Source organism: Oncorhynchus tshawytscha, unplaced genomic scaffold (assembly GCF_018296145.1).
Source record: "Oncorhynchus tshawytscha isolate Ot180627B unplaced genomic scaffold, Otsh_v2.0 Un_scaffold_1176_pilon_pilon, whole genome shotgun sequence".
NCBI classification, from domain to species: Eukaryota; Metazoa; Chordata; class Actinopteri; order Salmoniformes; family Salmonidae; genus Oncorhynchus; species Oncorhynchus tshawytscha.
The window spans coordinates 1-7,500 of NW_024609681.1; the positions used below are offsets into that span (position 1 = coordinate 1).

Here is a 7,500-nt window from a genome sequence, read left to right on the forward strand (position 1 = left end):
TCATCTTCCACACTAAATCACCCACTAACACCCCCCTCATCTTCCACACTAAATCACCCACTAACACCCCCTCATCTTCCACACTAAACTAACACCCCCTCATCTTTTTAAAACATCCCCCTCATCTTCCACACTAACACCCCTGGTCTTCCACACTAAATCAGCCACTAACATCCCCTCATCTTCCCCACTAAATCACCCATTAACACCCCCTGGTCTTCCACACTAAATCACCCACTAGCACCCCCCTGGTCTTCCACACTAAATCACCCACTAACACCCCCTGGTCTTCCACCCCCCCCAATCTCACCTGTGCCTCCCCCCATCTCACCTGTGTCCCCCAGCCTGTGATGTGACAGTTGGAAGCCTGTTTCAGGACTCTCTCCTTGCGTAGCGGCAGACAGGCGGGCAGGACGTGGCGACTGAACGCCACACATCGACCGCGGCCCTTCCCCGCCACTCCCGGCGACAGACGCACCAAGGCCAGGTCATAGTCGTTGCTGTGGGAACGGTAGCTAGGGTGCAGGACGATCTGATCGACAGCGTACTCCTCCTCAAACTCCTCGGGAACCAGAGAATGATAATCCCCAACCCTCACCTTGTACTGTTTAGTACTGTTACCATGCCTGGAGGAGAGAGAGGAGAGTTTTAAAGTTTGATAGATCTGTAAAGTACAGAGTTTTAGTTTGGGGTGGCAGGTTAAGTGGTTAATTAAGATCGTTGGGCCAGTTTGAATCCCGAGATGACTAGGACATCTGTCGACGTGCCCTTGAGCAATGCACTTAACCCTATTTGTTATCAGAGTGTCTGAATGTACGTAGACAGTAACTACCACTATTCTCTGTTTCCTGTCTCTCTGTCAGAGTGTCTGAATGTACCTGGAGACAGTAACTCCCACTATTCTCTGTTTCCTGTTTCCTGTCTCTCTGTCAGAGTGTCTGAATGTACCTGGAGACAGTAACTACCACTATTCTCTGTTTCCTGTTTCCTGTCTCTCTGTCAGAGTGTCTGAATGTACCTGGAGACAGTAATTACCACTATTCTCTGTTTCCTGTTTCTCTATCAGAGTGTCTGAATGTAACTGGAGACAGTAACTCCACTATTCTCTGTTTCCTGTTTCCTGTCTCTCTATCAGAGTGTCTGAATGTATCCTGGAGACAGTAACAGTTCTGTTTCCAGGAGAGCACACGCTACATGCTACCCACCACATGCTACCCACCACACACGCTACCCACCACACCCACCACACGCTATCTACCACATGCACTACCCACCACACGCTACCCACCACACGCTATCTGCCCACCACACGCTATCCACCACCGCTATCACCACGCGCTACCCACCACACGCTATCTATGCTATCCACCACTATCCACACTACATGCTATCCATCACTATGCTGCGCTGCCACCACACGCTACCCACCACTGCCCACCACACGCTATCCACCACACGCTACCCACCACACACTACCCACCACGCGCTACCCACCACACGCTACCCACCACACTATCTACCACACGCTATCTACCACACGCTACTCCACCACACGCTACCCACCACACGCTACCCACCACACCACCACATGCACCACACACTACCCACCACACGCTATCTGCCATCGCTCCCACCACACCTATCTACCACTCGCTATCCACCACACGCTACCCACCACACGCTACCCACCACACGCTACTGCTATCCATCTACCCACCACACGCTACCCACCACACGCTACCCACCCACACTACCCACCACACGCTACCCACCACCACGCTACCACCGCTACCCACCACACGCTACCCACCACACGCTATCCACCACACGCTATCTACCACACGCTAGGAGGACATGTCTCTGACATTACAGGATCTACAGTCCATCTATCAACTCATACACAATCATACTATCTGCTCCTCCTCCTTCTCCTCTTCCCCCTCCTCTCTTCCTGTCCTCTTCTCTCCTCCTCGTCTCATCTCCTCTCCTCCTGTCCTCTTCTCCTCCTCCTCTCCTCCTCTCCTCTTCTCTCCTCCTCCTGTCCTCCTCTTCCTCTTCTCTCCTCCTCTCATCTCTCCATCTCCCTCCTCCTGTCCTCTTCTCTCCTCCTCTCATCTCCTCTCCTCTCTCTCTCCTCTCCTCCCCTCATCTCCTCTCCTCTCTCCTCTCCTCCTGTCCTCTTCTCTCCTCCTCTCATCTCCTCCTCTCCTCCTGTCCTCTTCTCTCCTCCACCTCTCATCTCCCTCCTCCTGTCCTCTTCTCTCCTTGTCTCATCTCCTCTCTCCTCTCCTCTCATCTCCTCTCCTCCTCTCCTCTCCTCCTGTCCTCTTCTCTCCTCTCTCTCATCTCCTCTCCTCTCCTCCTGTCCTCTTCTCTCCTCCATCTCCTCTCATCTTCTCTCCTCTCCTCATAGAAGAGAAGGGAGAGGAGAGAGAAGAGAAGGGAGAGGAGAGTAAAGAGAAGGAGATCCTTTCTCCTGTCCTCTTCTCTCCTTCTCTCATCTCCTCTCCTCCTCTCTCATCTCCTCCTCTCCTCTCCTCTCCTCCTCCTCCTCCTCTCCTCTCCTCTCTCTCCTCTCCTCTCTCTCTCCTCTCCTCTCCTCTCATCTCCTCCTCCTCTCATCTCCTCCATCTTCTCTCTCTCTCTCATCTCCTTTCCTCCTGTCTCCTCCTCCTCCTCTCCTCTCCTCCTCTCCTCCTCTCATTTCATCTCTCTCCTCTCCTCTCCTCTCATCTCCTCTCCTCCTCTCATCTCTCCTCTCCTCTCCCTCTCTCAGATCTCTCTCATCTCCTCTCCTCTCCTCTCCTCCTCTCTCTCTCTCCTCTCCTCTCTCCTCCTCTCTCTCCTCCTCATCTCCCTGTCCTCTTCTCTCCTCCTCTCATCTCCTCTCCTCCTCTCATCTCCTCCTCTCTCCTCTCCATCTCCTCTCCTCTCCTCTCCTCTCTCCTCTCCTCTCCTCTCCCTCTCTCCTCTCCCTCTCCTCTCCTCTCCTCTCCTCCTCTCCTCCTGTCCTCTTCTCTCCTCCTCTCATCTCTCCTCCTGTCCTCTTCTCTCCTCCTCTCCTCCCTCCTCTCTCTCTCCTCTCTCCTCTCCTCCTGTCCTCCTCTCCTCTCTCTCATCTCCTCTCCTCCTGTCCTCTTCTCTCCTCCTCCTCTCCTCCTGTCCTCCCTCTCTCCTCCTCGTCCTCTCTCTCTGTCCTCTCCTCCTGTCTCTCCTCTCTCATCTCCTCTCCTCCTGTCCTCTTCTCTCCTCCTCCACCTCTCATCTCCTCGTCTCATCTCCTCCTGTCCTCTTCTCTCTCCACCTCTCATCTCCTCTCCTCCTGTCCTCTTCTCTCCTCCTCTCATCTCCTCTCTCTCCTCTCCTGTCCTCTCCTCTCCTCTCCTCCTCTCATCTCCTCTCCCTCATGTCCCTCTTCCTCTCCTCCTCTCATCTCCTCTCCTCTCCTCCTGTCCTCTTCTCTCTCTCTCCTCTCATCTCCCTCCTCCTGTCCTCTTCTCTCCAGCTCCTCATCCTCTCCTCTCCTCTCCTCTCCTCCTCTCTCTCCTCTCTCCTCTCTCTCCTCTCCTCTCCCTCCTCTCCTCTCCTCTCTCCTCTCCTCTGTCTCATCTCTCTCCTCCTGTCCTCTTCTCTCTCCTCTCATCTCCTCTCCTCTTCTCTCCTCTCTCCTCTCATCTCCTCTCCTCTCCTCTCCTCTCCTCATCTCTCTCTCCTTCCTCCTGTCCTCTTCTCTCCTCCTCCATCTCCTCTCATCTCCTCTCCTCCTCCTCATCTTCTCTCCTCTTCTCTCCTCTCCTCATCTCTCCTCCTGTCCTCTTCTCTCCTCTCTCTCCTCTCCTCTCTCTCCTCCTCCTCTTTCCTCTCCTCCTGTCCTCTCCTCTCCTCTCCTCCTCTCCATCTCTCTCCTCCTCTCCTCTCCTCCTCTCATCTCTCTCCTCTCTTCTCTCCTCCTCCATCTCCTCTCTCCTCCTCTCCTCCTCTCATTCTCTCTCCTCTCTCTCTCTCTCTCTCCTCTCCTCCTCCTCTCCTCTCATCTCCTCTCCTCCTCCTCTCTCTCATCTCCTCTTCCTCCTCTCTCCTCTCCTCCTCTCCATCTCCCTCCTCTCCTCTCCTCTCTCCTCTCCCTCTCCTCTCCTCTCCTCTCCTCTCCTCTCCTCTCTTCTCCTCCTCTCCTCCTGTCCTCTTCTCTCCTCCTCTCCTCTCCTCCTCTCATCTCCTCCTGTCCTCTTCTCTCCTCCTCTTCTCTCCTCTCATCTCCTCTCCTCCTGTCCTCCTGTCCTCTTTGTGTTCTGTATTGACCTCAGACACTTCCTCATTGAATGATTAATAACACTTGAAATCTGGTGAGTGTGTTAATGATAAAGATTGAGAATATGGAGAGGTGCAGTAGAGTGAAGGGGAGTGAAGGGGAGAAGATAGAAGATAGAGAAGATAGAAGAGAGGGAAGAGAGAAGAAGGGAGAGGAGAGAGAGGAGAGGAAGGAGAGGAGAGAGAAGAGAAGGGAGATGAGGAGAAGAGAAGGGAACAGAGGAGGGAGAGACTTGAAGAGAAGGGAGATGAAGAAGAGGAGAGGAGGAGGAGATGAGAGAGAGGGAGAGAGGGAGAGGGAGGAGAGAGAAGAAGGGAGATGAGAGAGAAGAGAAGGGAGAGGAGAAGAGAGAGGAGAGGAGAGAGGAGAGGAAGGAAGAGGGAGAGGAGGAGAGAGAAGAGAGAGGGAGGAGGAGATGAGAGAAGAGAGGAGATGAGAGAGAAGAGAAGGGAGATGTTGCAAAAACACAGATCGTTCGGAAACAGAACTTGACCGGGAATCCTGACGCAATTCCCTGGAGAAAGACACCACACAGAGGAGATGAGAGAGAGGGGACACAGGAGCAGAGACACAGGGATCATTCCAGAGCAGGACACAGGAGATGAGACAGTCCCTCCTACTCTGGGTGACAGACCATCAGATCCACAGCAGGACACAGAAGGCAGAGGGTGACAGACCATCAGAGGAGGAGCAGGACAGGGACACAGAACTCTGGGTATCAGACCATCAGAGAGAGGACACAGAGAAGAGACCATCAGATAGAGATTAAAAGAGCCTTCCTGGTGACCCTGTCTCCACAAAAACACAGATCGTTCCGGAAACAGACTTGACCCGGGAATCCGTCCCAATTCCCTGACAGACCTTTCACCACACCACACAGATAGAGCTCAAACAGACACAGGGATCACCACACTCTGGGTTACACAGACCAGGGATCATTCCACAGCAGGACACATTAAACAGGACACAGTCCCTCCTACTCTGGGTGACAGACCATCAGATCCACAGCAGGACACAGTCCCTCCTACTCTGGGTGACAGACCATCAGATCCCACAGCAGGACACAGCAGGACACAGTCCCTCCTACTCTGGGTGACAGACCATCAGAAAGCAGGACACAGTCCCTCCTACTCTGGGTGACAGACCATCAGATCCACACAGGACACATTAAACAGGACACAGTCCCTCCTACTCTGGGTGACAGACCATCAGATCCACAGCAGGACACATTAAACAGGACACAGTCCCTCCTACTCTGGGTGACAGACCATCAGATCCACAGCAGGACACATTAAACAGGACACAGTCCCTCCTACTCTGGGTGACAGACCATCAGATCCACAGCAGGACACATTAAACAGGACACAGTCCCTCCTACTCTGGGTGACAGACCATCAGATCCACAGCAGGACACATTAAACAGGACACAGTCCCTCCTACTCTGGGTGACAGACCATCAGATAAACAGGACACACACTCTGGGTGACAGACCATCAGATCCACAGCAGGACACAGTCCCTCCTACTCTGGGTGACAGACCATCAGATCCACAGCAGGACACATTAAACAGGACACAGTCCCTCCTACTCTGGGTGACAGACCATCAGATCCACAGCAGGACACAGTCCCTCCTACTCTGGGTGACAGACCATCAGATCCACAGCAGGACACAGTCCCTCCTACTCTGGGTGACAGACCATCAGATCCACAGCAGGACACAGTCCCTCCACTCTGGGTGACAGACCATCAGATCCACAGCAGGACACATTAAACAGGACACAGTCCCTCCTACTCTGGGTGACAGACCATCAGATCCACAGCAGGACACATTAAACAGGACACAGTCCCTCCTGCTCTGGGTGACAGACCATCAGATCCACAGCAGGACACATTAAACAGGACACAGTCCCTCCTACTCTGGGTGACAGACCATCAGATCCACAGCAGGACACATTAAACAGGACACAGTCCCTCCTACTCTGGGTGACAGACCGTCAGATCCACAGCAGGACACAGTCCCTCCTACTCTGGGTGACAGACCATCAGATCCACAGCAGGACACAGTCCCTCCTACTCTGGGTGACAGACCATCAGATCCACAGCAGGACACATTAAACAGGACACAGTCCCTCCTACTCTGGGTGACAGACCATCAGATCCACAGCAGGACACATTAAACAGGACACAGTCCCTCCTACTCTGGGTGACAGACCATCAGATCCACAGCAGGACACAGTCCCTCCTACTCTGGGTGACAGACCATCAGATCCACAGCAGGACACATTAAACAGGACACAGTCCCTCCTACTCTGGGTGACAGACCATCAGATCCACAGCAGGACACATTAAACAGGACACAGTCCCTCCTACTCTGGGTGACAGACCATCAGATCCACAGCAGGACACATTAAACAGGACACAGTCCCTCCTACTCTGGGTGACAGACCATCAGATCCACAGCAGGACACATTAAACAGGACACAGTCCCTCCTACTCTGGGTGACAGACCATCAGATCCACAGCAGGCAGGACACAGTCCCTCCTACTCTGGGTGACAGACCATCAGATCCACAGCAGGACACAGTCCCTCCTACTCTGGGTGACAGACCATCAGATCCACAGCAGGACACATTAAACAGGACACAGTCCCTCCTACTCTGGGTGACAGACCATCAGATCCAGCAGCAGGACACAGTCCCTCCTACTCTGGGTGACAGACCATCAGATCCACAGCAGGACACATTAAACAGGACACAGTCCCTCCTACTCTGGGTGACAGACCATCAGATCCACAGCAGGACACATTAAACAGGACACAGTCCCTCCTGCTCTGGGTGACAGACCATCAGATCCACAGCAGGACACATTAAACAGGACACAGTCCCTCCTACTCTGGGTGACAGACCGTCAGATCCACAGCAGGACACAGTCCCTCCTACTCTGGGTGACAGACCATCAGATCCCACAGCAGGACACAGTCCCTCCTACTCTGGGTGACAGACCATCAGATCCACAGCAGGACACACATTAAGACAGGACACAGTCCCTCCTACTCTGGGTGACAGACCATCAGATCCACAGCAGGACACATTAAACAGGACACAGTCCCTCCTACTCTGGGTGACAGACCATCAGATCCACAGCAGGACACAGTCCCTCCTACTCTGGGTGACAGACCATCAGATCCACAG

The 7,500-nt window shown here is 53.6% G+C and overlaps 1 pseudogene; it reads right to left on the minus strand.

The window, feature by feature from the left end:
* Positions 1–331: 331 nt before the first annotated feature.
* The window catches only part of LOC121845471, a 66,269-nt pseudogene continuing 59,100 nt past the window's right edge, over positions 332–7,500 (minus strand).